This window comes from Sceloporus undulatus, chromosome 4 (assembly GCF_019175285.1).
Source record: "Sceloporus undulatus isolate JIND9_A2432 ecotype Alabama chromosome 4, SceUnd_v1.1, whole genome shotgun sequence".
NCBI classification, from domain to species: domain Eukaryota; kingdom Metazoa; phylum Chordata; class Lepidosauria; order Squamata; family Phrynosomatidae; genus Sceloporus; species Sceloporus undulatus.
The window spans coordinates 205,493,200-205,507,579 of NC_056525.1; the positions used below are offsets into that span (position 1 = coordinate 205,493,200).

At 39.4% G+C, this 14,380-nt stretch overlaps 1 long non-coding RNA gene across 1 annotated transcript; it reads left to right on the forward strand.

Moving 5' to 3' along the window:
* Positions 1 to 1,234: 1,234 nt before the first annotated feature.
* LOC121929767 lies at positions 1,235 to 8,874 on the forward strand. The gene is made up of 5 exons (XR_006103736.1): positions 1,235 to 1,347; positions 3,409 to 3,470; positions 5,890 to 6,045; positions 7,360 to 7,464; positions 8,537 to 8,874. It is a non-coding gene; the product is annotated as an uncharacterized LOC121929767 (long non-coding RNA).
* The last annotated feature ends 5,506 nt before the right edge of the window (positions 8,875 to 14,380 follow it).

Consider the following 14,380-nt stretch of genomic DNA (forward strand, 5'->3'; position numbering starts at 1 on the left):
TTTTAGAATTATTTTCTCTGTTGAAAACAGAGCTGTATTTTTAAATATATAATTTCTTTTGTTCCTCTTTGTGTGTTCTGCTGCTTAGAAACATACTGTAAATCATCTGCACTTTCCACTTCGAAGGACCACCCTGTTGGTTTCACTCTGAGTTGGGGGAAGCAGAACAAGCCTAGATTAAAACTCAGTGTATAAGGAGATATGCAGAATCTTTCTGCAATTACTACAGGAAAGATGCTTCCTGCAAACATCACTTTTGATACCTATATATTCTAAAAATTATAGAAAATACATGTTATACCCATCCTCCTACACAAGTTGTTGCTGACATACAATTCTTTCTGATTGCATCTTGATATATTTAGATTCCAGCATGTGAACAATAAGCCTTACTATCATCCAAGACCACAGCTCTCTGTTCATTTGCTACTGAGCAAAAATACACTATTTCTGTCACCCATAGTCTACTGGGGGACGTATTATATGTGTCACATCTGCATTACACAGGTGGTGCCTATAATATCTGAACGGATTATCTACTATTTTGTTGCTTCTGCCTGTCCACTCTACAAAATACAGAGAAAAACCTCTGCAGTGAATGTAGCCACAGGATATGACATTTTGACAGGATGTAGAGTTTACATGCTAGAAGGACATGGAAACCATTAGACAATTTGTGTGCTGCTGGGACATGTATGTCAGATCATACAGCTATAAATTAAACAATTTATTTCCCTTTTATTCTTTAAACATTATATCTTGTATAGTCAGTGTGATGTAGTGGGACTATGACTCTGCAGACCAGGATTCAAATCCTTTGGAATTTCTGTGACTCAGACATGGAAACCCACTGAGGGATGTTGGACAAGACCCATTTTCTCAGCCTCAGAAGAAGGCTACAGCAAACTCCTGAACAAAGTTTGCCAAGAAAACCCCATGAAGCCTTAGGGTTGTCATAAGTCCAAAACAACTTAAAGACACACAACAACAAATAGTTAAATTTATAAGTGAGCAAACTACTCACTTTGTTGTTCCAAGGCAGACTTACTGGTGTGTCCATTAAACAAATGTGCTTCTAAAGAGCATTCTTGGAGTATTCTTTTTAAATATCTTTCCAAAATGTAATTGTCATTAATTTATTACTAATAGACATAACAACCTCCTTTACATTAATCTCTCTCTCTATTTCTTGGTTCAATGTTTCTTTCATGATGCTCATATATTAAAATGATTTGTTAATTTGTTTACCAAATAGGTTGATCTTAAATCCTTGATCTTCAAATGATGATCAAATGATGATCAAAAGCAGTAAGTCCAAGCTTCTGGCATCAAATCATTTCCACCAAGGTACTAAGAATTTGATTTTCAAACACTGATATTGTTATTTTCTTCTTTTTTTCTTCTGATTCCAAGGTGCTTAAATGTCTGTCTTGTTAAGTATTATAATTTAAGAATACTCCCTGGTGGCGCAGTGGTTATATGACAGTACTGCAGCTACAATGTTGAGTTCGATTCCAGGGTTCCAAAGTTGACTCAGTATTCTATCCTTTTGTAGGTCGGTAAAATGAATACCCAGATTATTGGGGGCAATTGGCTTACAGATTGTAAGCTGCTCTGCGCCCCCTCTTTTTGATATCAAATTGATACTAAAGGGATGTTTTAGGCAGGTAGTCGAGAGGGCACCCCAGTGCAGGAAAACTAGCCATGCAATATAAGAACCATATTTAGAGATACTGCTGGCTCAGCATGGGGAAAGCCAGGGCACTTAGCCAGGATAGATCAGTTAAGATGTGGATCTGCATAATCTCTTCACTGATAGAATTGCTGGTGGGTGATAAACCTTGTCCTTACATATGAACAAAAGTCCAAGATTACCTACCTCTGGGAGTGAGACTCCTTTGTTAAGGGACATTAATGATGATTGTCTAGCCATTTACAGACTTCCAATTCTATTCTTCCCTTCTGGAAACTTCACCTTAATTTCAAAATTGCCCCAGGATACGTTTTGTCCTATAAAAATACTTGTCAAAACACCACCACCAATTTGGTCTTGGTTGAGATCAGACAAGTACCTTGTCAGTTGCAACAGGCAGCTGCTGAGCCGTTTCACTTCACAGAACCCTCAATTGGAAACTGCTTCTGGAACTGGTACAGTGGCGGGATACAGACCGCCCAAAAAGGGTGGTCTCCTGCCACCCTGATTTGCTGTGTGAGGGAGCCGCAGCAGACAAACCGCGCAACTCCCTTGTGCAGCAAAAAGAACCCGGAAAAAGCAGGTTCTTTCTGTGGCACAGTTGTGATGCCGCAAGGCACCAATGGCGCACTTGCGGCATCACAAGGGCGCCGAGACGTGCAGACGCTAGGCGTCCGTCACGTCAAAATGGTGGCAACCGTATGTACAGGATGCCGCCATTTTGACGCCCTTGTCACATGCAAAGGGCGTCTGAAAGCACCGCCCCTCGCACGTCATGACGGCGCCCCATAGGGCCCATCTAGCCTGTGCCAGTATCACCCTTTGGAATTCTGAAAATCACTATCATTTCACACCTTTTATATAGTTAGTTTTTGTATTGTGTATGAGTGTGTGTTTTTGTGAAAAGATTGATTTCCCTATGCTGTTATAAATAAAACTACATTTTGATCTTGCATTCTGGAATTCAGTTTTTTGGAACCATTATAGGCAGGTCTGACCCTAGCTTTAGTTACCCAAAGTCCTCTCACAATCCTCATTTAAGCTAATTAATCCCCCCCCCCTTTATATATTGACTGTGGATGCCTCTCAGGGCTTTACATTTTGGGTAACACTAGTCCTAAAATAATTTATGTCTCTCCCGCCTCTAATTTAACTAATTGATATTTCTCTTACTGACAATTGACTCAATGACCCACAACTCTCTTGGACAGAGATTAGACTTCTCATCTTTCACTTTGCTATATGTGATGGCACATTTTGCTTCAACTTAATACATGTGATGTATAGAATAAAAAGGGAAATTTCAATTTCCTTTGAATAAGTAAAATTTAAAATCTCCACTTGTCTGTGCTTTAATATTTGTTTACATTTACTATTGTTATTTAAGAGATAGTTGATGCTTAGTTAAAATAACCATTCTGCTCAATAGTGTTCAAGAGCTTATTTATTTATTTAAATTGAATTTAAATCCCAACTTTCTTCTGAGGTGGGATTCAAGGTGGCTTATCATCATTTTAAAAAATTAAACTAAAACATTAGTTGACAAAATTTTTAAAAGAATTAAATAACAATATTATTTTTAAAATGATTAAAATATTTTAGCATATTTAAAATGTAAATTGTAGTAAAAGATTAAACACCACTTCACACACACACTGCTGCTCTATATTTAAAATTCAAAGGCCTGCCTGAATAAAAATATTTTCATGTTTCAGTGGAGTAAGAGCAAGGCAGAGAATAACTGGGCCTCCACACCAGTAAAGCATCTCATAACAAGGTAAGCAAATTTTCTTCTTTCATCTCAACAGCTTTTGGTTGGCCTTCCTTCCCTTTCCAAAATGAACATTAGATTTCAGACCTTAATTGTGCTTGACCAGCTTGAATCTATGAAGACACAGGGGTAAATGTGAGTGGAGAAATTAATCTATGAATTCTTCAGTGCTTAGCAGGCAACAGGGCAGGACCAAGCCATTTTACACCTCTCTCTTGTTCTACATACAAAAGCAGACTAGACTGACAGTTGAAGTTACTGGTGCTGGGATAGCAACTGCTACCATACTTGGGAAGTCAGTTTAGGAGTTCAGAACTGGCCATTTGTCATCCATAGCTCTGTTCTTCAACAGAGGACTGCAGTCAGGAAGATCTGGAGCAATAGGTAGACATCAACTTTTGCTGTTCCTCAGTATCTGCCACCTCAGGTAGTTCTTTCACTCTGCTCCAGGTTAAGGGCAGCTCTGCCAGGCAGATAGGTGCACAGAAGTCAAGTAGTGAGGCCACAAATCAAGTGGAAACTTATACTGAGTCATTTAATTGCAGTTGAATTTTTATCCCCTTTACTGGTGTTGAAGTGCAGCAGAGTACAAGCCACCACAGTGGAGCAATTGATAAAATGACTAGGCCCTGTGATTGTGAAGCCATGTTATTTGAACCTGTAGTTCTTCCTGGAATTTAAGTCCCTGGATCCATAAAATATGTCTCTTTTGCAGGCTCTCAGCCTGAAGAGTCTGGCAACCACTGTTGTATGGACAGCCTGAGAATGTCCTCCCTTCCTGGGATGTTTTGTTCTGGAATGCTTGAATCTGCTTGACAGCTTCTCAGCTATGATTGGGCACTGTGTGCCACTCTCATCATACTTCCACATACCAGGGGGCATTTGGGCTGGCAACTAATAAACTCTACCTAAAAATCTTGATGCCACTATTTTGATCTTATTTCTCCATGAGGAGAATAAAAAAAGATAGAACAGGGGACACTAGATGTATTTCCTCTTTCTCAGAATCAGCCTAATGTAGAACTGACAAACCATAGGTCAATGCCTTAGTCAGCCATCACATAAAAGCAGAAGGTACAGTACTTTTCTTTGAGGTGCCTATTTGGAATAGACTATGAGGAAGATCTATTAAGGTCATTTTGAATTTTGATTCAATACCCCAGAGGACAAGATGAAAATTCAAAATGACCTTAATAGATTAGAAAGATGGTCCAAAGCTAACAAAATGAATTTCAACACAGAGAAATGTAAGGTACTGCACTTAGGGCAAAAAAATAATGAAATGCATAGATATAAGATGGGGGACACTTGGCTCTGTGTGAAAGGGATCTAGGAGTCCTAGTAGACCACAAATTGAACATGAGTCAACAGTGTGATGTGGCAGCTAAAAAGGCCAATGTGATTCTAGCTGCATCAATTGACGTATAATGTCTAGATCAAGGGAAGTAATAGTGCCACTCTATTATGCCTTGTTCAGGCCTCACCTAGAATACTGTGCCCAGTTCTGGGCACCAGAATTCAAAAAGGATGTTAACAAACTGGAACATATCCATAGAAGAGCGACCAAAATGGTGAAGGATCTGGAAACCATATCTTATGATGAAAGACTTACAGAGAAACTGGGTATGTTTAGCCTGGAGAAGAGATGGTTAAGGGGTGATATGATAGCCCTCTTTAAGTATTTGAAGGGGTGTCACACTGAGGATGAAGCAAGCTTATTTTCTGCTGCTTCAGAGAGTAGAACATGGAACAATGGATGCAAGCTACAGGAACAGAGATTCCACCTCAACATTAGGAGGAACTTTCTGACAGTAAGAGCTCTTTGACAGTAGAACACACTCACTCAGAGTGTGGTGGGGTCTCCTTCCTTGGAGGTCTTTAAACAGATGCTAAATGGCCATCTGTCGGGGATGATTTGATTGTCATTTCCTGCATGGCAGGGAGTTGGACTGGATGGCCCTTGTGGTCTCTTCTAACTCCAGAATCCTATGATTCTATGAAGATCCTGATTGCTTCATGGACACTTTACCACTGGGGGGAAAAGGTGATATGAAATTGTCTGATCATTTTAGAAGGGACTGGAGAATGCAAGGCATGTTAAAAAAAGTTTACTCAGTCTTTTTATGTATTGCTGTTCAGCAGAGAGAAATTTAATAAGGAAATACTTGGCTGAGTGTGCCCCAATAAGCAAAGTTGAGCTCCCTAGAAAGACCCACTGCCTGGAAGTGTCTTTGATGGAAGCAAGAAAGTAGTGCTTTCTGTGCCTTTGTTGCTATGCTGTTGATGCTGCCTGGAGATGTATCAACTGTGGTTTTGATTCATATTGGGCCAATTGGCTAGGTAAAAGACGTAGCATTGTTGTAATAAATAAAAGGGGTTCAGATTATTATGTGATTATTTTCCTCCTTTTTCATCTTTCCTCCAGTACTGGGATTATTATAAGGATTGGCCTATGTGATGATGCACTTTGTAAATAGAAAAGAACCAGGTTATTATATTGATGCTTAAAGAAGCTAATCATGAAAAAAAATAAGAGGCCCAGAGTGGAATCAGTCATGGCAGAGGCAAAATAATTCTACAGGTAACTCATATTATAGAAACCCAAGGAACGCTTTGTGTGTATTTTAAAAAGAAAGAAAAAGGGATGCATGCATTCTCAAGGAACATTTAGTATCATATCAACCAAATAATGTACCCAAGTGTCTGGCATGCAGTATATAGATTTCAGCAGTCAAATTGTTATTAGCAATGTGTGATTTTCCAATTAACAACTACTGTATACTTGTACTATTTCATAAAACGAGAAACTGGGAGGTGATACCCTAAACCAAGAAGCAAATGGTAAAACACAGAGTTTAGGGGAAAATGCAGCTAAAAAAACTATAATTTTATTGGAACAATATGTTAACCACTAAAACGAGAGCTAAAACCTGCTGTGAGGCTTATTCTGGCCTATAAGCCACACTTTGTAAGTTAATAGGCAGAACTGGGCTTGAAAACTGCAATTCCCAAAATGATGCAAAACTTTAACAATTCCTCTGCGTCTCACACCATGTATGGAAACAAGTACACACGATATTATTATAGTTACAGAGTGCACAGACAGAGGCTTGGTTGAAAAGGGATATACAGTATGCCCAAAGCAGATAAAAGTGTTAAAAAGTTACAAAAAAAGACCAAACGCGTTTCGACAATTGTCTTCATCAGTGGTCCAAAGAACTGTGGAAATAAAATGAGTGAAAATCAAACACTGTGCAACATAAAGAAGACCATATAGCTGGAAAATAGTAAATGTATAGGTACCTACTTAAGCCACCTTGTCAGGTAAAGCATGTGGGAACCACCTGTCCTTTTGGTAAGTGGAAGGTCAACTAAGACCTTGAGCCGTGCCTGAAAAATTTAGGCAAAATTTGAAAAAATATGGATAACAATAAAAGCTGTTTTGTGTGTAAGCAATTGCTTTCCAACTTACCTAAGGCTGGGGTGTCCCACAAATACTTGTCAGCTCTGATGCTGTTTTGCAAAGGGAAAATTTAAATCCTTTTGCAAACCAAAAACTAATACACCTGTTAGATCTCATCAAAAATCATTCTGTAGTGGGTGCGATCCTGTAAGTAATAACAGTCCCTGCCACAATTAACCGAAAAAAAAGAAGGCAAACATTTGAAATACTTATAGAACAGCAGACCAATTGCAGTTGTCATTCAGACCATGCGGTTTCTGTGTTTGTAGTGTGTACATCCAAAACAATTCCCTGTGCCGGAGTTTTCTTTCAAGATGTAATCCAGTTCCCGGGACTCTTTCTATTGTCCAAAATCTGATGTCCGTGTCCGAGTGATTGCAAAGAGTAAAATGTTCAACCATTGGTGCGGTCATCCTTCTATTTCTGATGCAGCTCCTGTGCTCTGATATCCTTGTTTTTACACTGCGAGTCGTCATCCCGATGTAAAGAAGGTCGCAAGGGCATTGGATGGCATAGACCACTCCTTTGGTGTTGCAGGTAAACAAATCATTTAAGGTATACACTCTATTGTTCACAGGATTGACAAACTCCGTTAGTCTTACACAGTATTTACAAACACTACAATTATAACAGGGAACATTCCCTCTCATTCTACTCTGTGGTAAACACGGTAGAATCCCTTGAACTGTACACTTGCTATGGACCAAATGATCTGCAAGATTCTTGGCACGTTTATACACAAATAAAGGTTTATTAGAGCACCCAGGAACATCCTGGAGCAAATTCCAATATTTAAGAATTGCATTCTGTATGTGCCTGGTATTGCCATTGAAAGTGATGGGTATGAGCATTCTGGTTTGTATTCCCTCTCTCTCTTTTTTTACAAAGAGGCTCCTTCGTTCCATCCTCCTTACTTTGAAGTAAGCCTGCTTCAAACTCTTTTTAGGGTATCCCCGTACAACAAACTGTTCTATAAGAGTTTTGGCATGTTTATCAAATTCCATCAAACCAGAACAATTCCTTCTGAGTCTGAGGAACTGGGAGTAGGGAAGATTTTGCTTCATGTGGTGTGGATGAAAACTATCATACCTCAGGAGGGAATTTGTACTTGTACTATTTCATAAAACATCATGCAGTACGAATTGTACAAAAAAGCATTGTGTCTCTTTGAACAAGACTGTGTAGGAATTTCAGAAAGCTCACATATTTATAACAGGTTCAAGATTTAACGTTACCAAAGGTTAAGATTATTCTAGTGTTCAAAATTCCTTGCTAGCTATTCTTTTTGAAAGAGATTAAAAGAAACCAAGAGTAAAACAGTAGGTGAGTGAATTTTACTCAGTGACAACACATTAAGCTACAAGATCTCTTCCTGATGTATCTAAGGAATAAGGCCAAATCTTGTCATGCTGTGGCTCAGTCTTGTGAGTCTCAATAGTAGGAGAGAGGCTCAGGAAAATGTACAACACACTAATGACTGAAAACAGCTTCATCCTCTCTTGATGCAACTTGCATGAAGAAACAACTGGTCATTCTTCTTTATGTTATTAAATTTATAATCTTGCTTTTTGAGTACCAATGAGCCTAAGGAGTTTTTCTCCCTCTTCAGGAGTTCCAAGTCCTTTCTACTCAAGACTGTTTTGTCCTGACTTACAGTCCTCAGTGAAGATACATCATTCCAGTTCATCTGCAGACAACTCTGGGACATATACTTCCTATACAGAATGTGTAAAGACAACTTGTGACCCTCCAGATATTGTGGACTACAACTGGCATCTATCCTAGCTAGATTCTATCCCAAAAGCAAGAGCTGATGTGATGCAACAACCTCTGCAATTGCCTGCCATTGATTTCCAGGACTTTGCGGAGGGTATATTAAACTCAGGGGCTTTTGTACTGAATTGTAACCCAGATTAAAAGTCGGAAGTTCCCATTGGCACCGGTTTAAACACATCAAAATTAGGGTCTTTCACACCTGATCCAGGGCAAATCCCCCTTAGAGTGGTTTTTCCGAAAGTGGATTATTTCCCATGTCTTTTAGGAAAACCCGTTTTGATCGGATCAAGTTCAGGGGAGGGATTTAGGTCAGAGAGAGGGAAGAAGGCAGAACATGCCTCCCCTCTCACAGGTAGCTTTTTCTCTCTTTCTTTTTTGTAATTTTATTTTTGACAAATTATGCAAATGCTTGTTCTACAGGTTGATACATATTGATAGAATGTGTCTACTTGTGCTACATTTCCCTTTCATTGGCTTGCAGCCGGCATGGCACATCACTTTGCAAGTGGCTTTTTTAAAAATTATTCTTTGTGTGTGTGTGACAGAAAATGTGAATGCTTGTGTTTCCTTTTAAATTTGGCAAATTGATACAATGTGTGAATGCTTTTGCTACATATGTATATGTGTATGTAAGGCATTCCAGGGTGGCAATTGGAGGGAAAGCAAAGAAAGAGGATGCAGAGATAGCATTCTGAGGTGAGGTATTATTAGTATTATTATTAGTATTATTATTATGACAGATTATGCACATGCTTTGGGCTGGAAGGGAAGGGAAGAGGATGGAATGGGGGGGCGAGGCAAGGGCTTCAGAGGTGGCATTGGGCTTGAAGGGAAGGGAAGAGGTTCCAAAGAGAAGGAAATGCTGGGCTGGAAGCGAAGGGGAAGCTAGAGGCTGGCATTCAGAGAGAAGGCTGTGGAAACCCATGACTTTGGGGGAGTCACACTCTCTCAGCCTCAGGGGAAAGGCAAAGGCAAATTTCCTTGGAACCAATCTTGCCAAGAAAACCCCAGAATGGGGTCGTTTTAGGGTTGCCATAATCTGTAATGACCCAAATACACACAACTCACACACACCTGGAGATTTTAAAATTTGACAAGTTGACAGACTATGCGCACACTGCCGCTAGTTTTTTTTTTAAAAAGGAGGGGGGAAAGCACCCATTCGGTTGGCCAATGGCTGTAGGATATGTCACCTTTGATGAAAGCGGAAGTGAATTTGATTGACAACAAAGGAGGCTCCATTTTAAAGCAGTACTGCAAATGTAAACTTCAGAGGGGCAAATTGCATCAATCAAGGTAAAGGGTAGTACAAACTTCTTTCCATGCAGATTTGGTATGGGGGCAACCGGATCTGCCCAGTTCTATCCAGAGCAAATGGGCTAGTGAGAATGGGGCCTCAGTAGGCCAGAATATGTTCCTGGGTTATATCTCCATTCTATTTCATAGGGTTTGCTTGAAACAATAATGGAGACCACCACTTTTATTCTCCAGGTAGGTTGCTTAGAAAGAAGAGATATGCAGTGCCCCTATTCATGATGGCTTTGTAATGAACATAGCTGGGAGATAGAGACATTCACAATTTGGCAGGTTTTTCTTCAGGGGCTGTCTTTCAGTGCCCAATAAGATTGCATATCCTTTGGCTTTGGTAGACAGTGACTGGTATGTGGCAGAAAGAGAAGCATTTACCATTTTCTAGAGGCAATCTCTTTCTGACAGGAAAAATCTTGTATGCCCTGTTGTGTAGCCATCCTGTCTACCACTTTTCCATTGCAGAAAATGAGAGAAGAATCAATACAAGGTTGCCAATTCTGCAGTGGAAGTGGAGGGAGACACTCATCCACTCCAGGAAAAACTAATGGAGAATTGAACTCCAGATCCCTGTCCCCAAACGTATCTCTTAGGTGTGCCAATGATCTCCTTCCCCTTTGTCTATCTTGAATGGGACTTAAAAATGTAACAGCTTTCCTGGTGGGGTGGATGGATGGAAAAGGAACAGAGATGGAGAATTATGTTGCATATGGAAGCGGATTTTGGTTGACGTTGGGGTTGCGACTCTGGAGTCAAGATGTAATAAGAGACTGGCATAAATGGTGGGAATCAGAAATAAGGATTCACTGGAGACCAGGGGGCTGATTTCTGACAGAGCAGAAGTAGCCACAAAGCTAGTGGTTATGTTCAACCCACTACCAATTTGAAACAGAATTTCACTAATAAAACTTCAAAGCTTACCTTTTCCAGGCTAAAGAAATGTGCTGGTGTTGTTCAGAGGGATCAGAAGAGGCAGCAACTGCTGATCCCAAGAGGGTTTGGCTGCAGTGTGTTGGCATGCTATTAGATGACAGTTCCTCTTCAGAGGAGCATACAAACAGAGAGAAAAACGCCAAGATCACAGTTGCTTCCTCCTCCCCACACTGCCCCTTCTAAGCAAGCAATGGGAATTCCTTCCAGCAATGCCAAGACTGCAGTTGCTTCCTCCCTGGCCTCCTTTCCTGAGCCTAGGCATTTATATGTAAACCAACCCAATCACTTTTTCTTATTACCCGAAACTCTATGCCAAAACACCAAACAGCCTCATTCTCTCACTTTGCCCTCATTCTCTCACCTCTCTGTACCTTATATACATGAGCTGAGAGAGCTATGCATTGTGGCTGAGACTTTTTTTTAATTTCTGGAGAAACATAAATGTGAAATGTAAATTGCAAACACAAATTGTGGCTTGTCTTTACATTAAAAGGCCTAAAATATGAAGGTAGCTCATCAATGAGAAGAAATTTGTTTAGACTACTAGTTACCAGAATACTCCAGCTTGCACTGCCACAGGCCATGTTGGCTGAGGGATTCTGGGAGTTGGAGTCCAGCCCCCCACTGTTTCCCAAGCTGTAGCAAAGGAGCAGCACATTTTCAGCTTTTAAATCCAAACCATTATTTTTAGACAGTGCTGTGTTGGTGTTGGGTACATCATTTTCTAAAATCCTAATAATATGACAATCATAATTGATAATGATTCTCAGAAATTGTTTGTCACATTTAGTAACAATTCAACCCGTAGAAAATTGTGCCTGCAGCAGCTTTCCTCATTTTTATTCCTGAAAAAGAGTTCATTGCCTCATCTGTCCTAATTGTAAACAATATATTAGTTAATATGTCATTAAGTAGAACTGGCATAAAAACACATGGTTGTATTGAAATATTAGCAAGGAGTGTTTCTTTATCCTTCTCATAATTAAATGCAGCTTTCTTTGTACACACCTAAGAATATAATAATCTATGATTAACATTTAAACCTTGACAACGTGTCTCTTTCCTTGAGACACAAAGTGAATTCCTGCTTAGTAACCATAATAAGGGTTCGTTCATTCTTGCTTAGTAATCATGATGTTTTATTCATTCCTGTTTAGGAGTTATTATAATGTTTTCTTCATTTCTTCTTAAATAATAATAAAAACCACTAATTCAGCAATCAAACCAATAGGTAGACTACTCAGTAGGGAAAAATCTATATACTAAAATGCACTGGTATATAATGTAGACAAAATTGACCAAACCTGCCTTTCCCTGAATAGTTTATCTTCCCAAATGTTTGCAAGTCCAACTACCATAATGCCTGACCATTAGCCATGCTAATACTTATTCGAATTGTAATAAACATCATTTTAAGAGCACCAGCTGGGGAAAGGATTGTTTAAGCACTGTTTTTCTTAATGTAAGTCACATATGCCTCTCCCTATATATACTTGCCTGAGAATTGAGATCTATTGGTGGGGACCTCCTCTGCATCCCATCAATAGGGTAAGTCATTATAGAGGGACATGGGACAAAGCCTTCTCTGTAGAGACACTCCAATTATGGAATGCCCTCCTTCTGGAGACCCAATTACCATCAATGTTGATATCATTTTGAAGCCAAATCAAAATTTGGCTTTTTATTAAAGTCTTTATTTTATCCAGGTTGCACATGTGCTATCGTTGCACTATTTTATATTCTTTAAATGAATTATAAATGGTCTGTTTCTTAACTGATTAATTAATATTTAGTCTTTTAAAATTATTGTTATAATTTGTCATTGTTTTTATTAATCTTGGATATAGAACAGGATAGTAAATGTGTGTGTATACTCATGTGTATACTTGTATATACATGCACACACCCATGTATACACTCACTCACCACAGAGTTTTATACTTTAACTGAGTACATGAGAGGTATGCATACCATTGTGAATGTTGCACACATAAAGAGCTTCTGTCGCCATGTGCAAGGGCCACTCATTATGCCTCAGTGGGATTTTTTTTCAATTACCAATTTACTACATTATTCATCAGTAAAGTCTCTAATGTCTTAATGGAGGGACAACTCCTCCAATAGGTGACTTTGCATATTCTACCCAGGGGAAATACTTTGCAAGGGACTGCAGTGTGAAGACAGCTGGATTGTTCTGCCTGGCTGCTCAATTCCTGTCAGTCAAGAAGAATAAGGAATAGACTTTCTGGTCCAAAGATTCATCAGCCTTCTGGAAAAAAATGTTGCTATCCTCTGCTGAGAATTATTATTGTTTTTCTAGTAGGCTGCGACTTCCCAGAAATTGGAATTAAAGCAGGAAGAAATGGTTGGAAATAAAGCATATGTAGACCTACAGCTCCTTCTCTCGCCCCTTGAAGTGCTTTATAAAAGAGACAATATCAGTGCCAATTAAAATGTACAACAATAGAGTGTTCTTTGCTCACCTAAGCGTATCCATTTTTAGCCATATTAGAACACTTCTAGGGAAACTGCTGCTATGCATGATCACGGCTTACAAACGTTGGTGATAGCATGAAGCTTTTGATTCTGAATTCAATTGGGATAGAGCATTCTCACATAGCATTCAATAACAGCTGCTTGACCAGAGTTTGTCATTTGACAAAAGCATAGAGTTAAATCTAGCAACCTACATGTCTGTCTATAATACGTCAACATATAGCATCTAAGTTGTGGGTCACAAAAGAACTGCTTCATCTGTTATGCACCACTGCACAGACAAAAGAGGTCTGCCATACATATCTGCTTTTGCAACCATAATGTGCTGTTTAATATGTAGTTGTTGACAATGTAGAGAGAAAGACTTCTACCTCCTCTGCCCCATATCTTTTATCCTAAAACATAGAGGTAGCCCTTCTGGTGTTATATTACAGCTCCCATCAACCCTGCCCAGCACAGCCTATGGCAGGGGACAATAGGAGCTGCAGTCTAACAACACATGGAAGGTGAGATTTTACTCATCACTGCTTGAGAAATCTTGACCAAGAAACTGCTGCCTGGCTGAGATTGCATTTGGGAAATAACTCCTGGTTTTTTACATGGAGCATTTCTACATAAACATGACTGCCATTGATGATAACTTGTATGCTTCAATAACTGCAGAAAGCAACTGCTCACTTATTGACAAATACTAGAAGGCACAAACTGCTTTTGCCAAAGAGAGCAAGTTCCCATATCTTCTTAAAGTTTCTCCCTAGGACCTTGATTCTAACTTTCAATTCTGCCTGGGAAAAATTAAGTAGTGTAGTACTGGTCTTGTAGACCAAAATCAGTTGAAGACATATTTTAGCTTTCCTCTGTTGGCATGGACAAGAGCCTTTCTGTACTCAGTGACTTAATGGGACATATTTCTCATCCATTTAAGCCACACAGTGTTCCC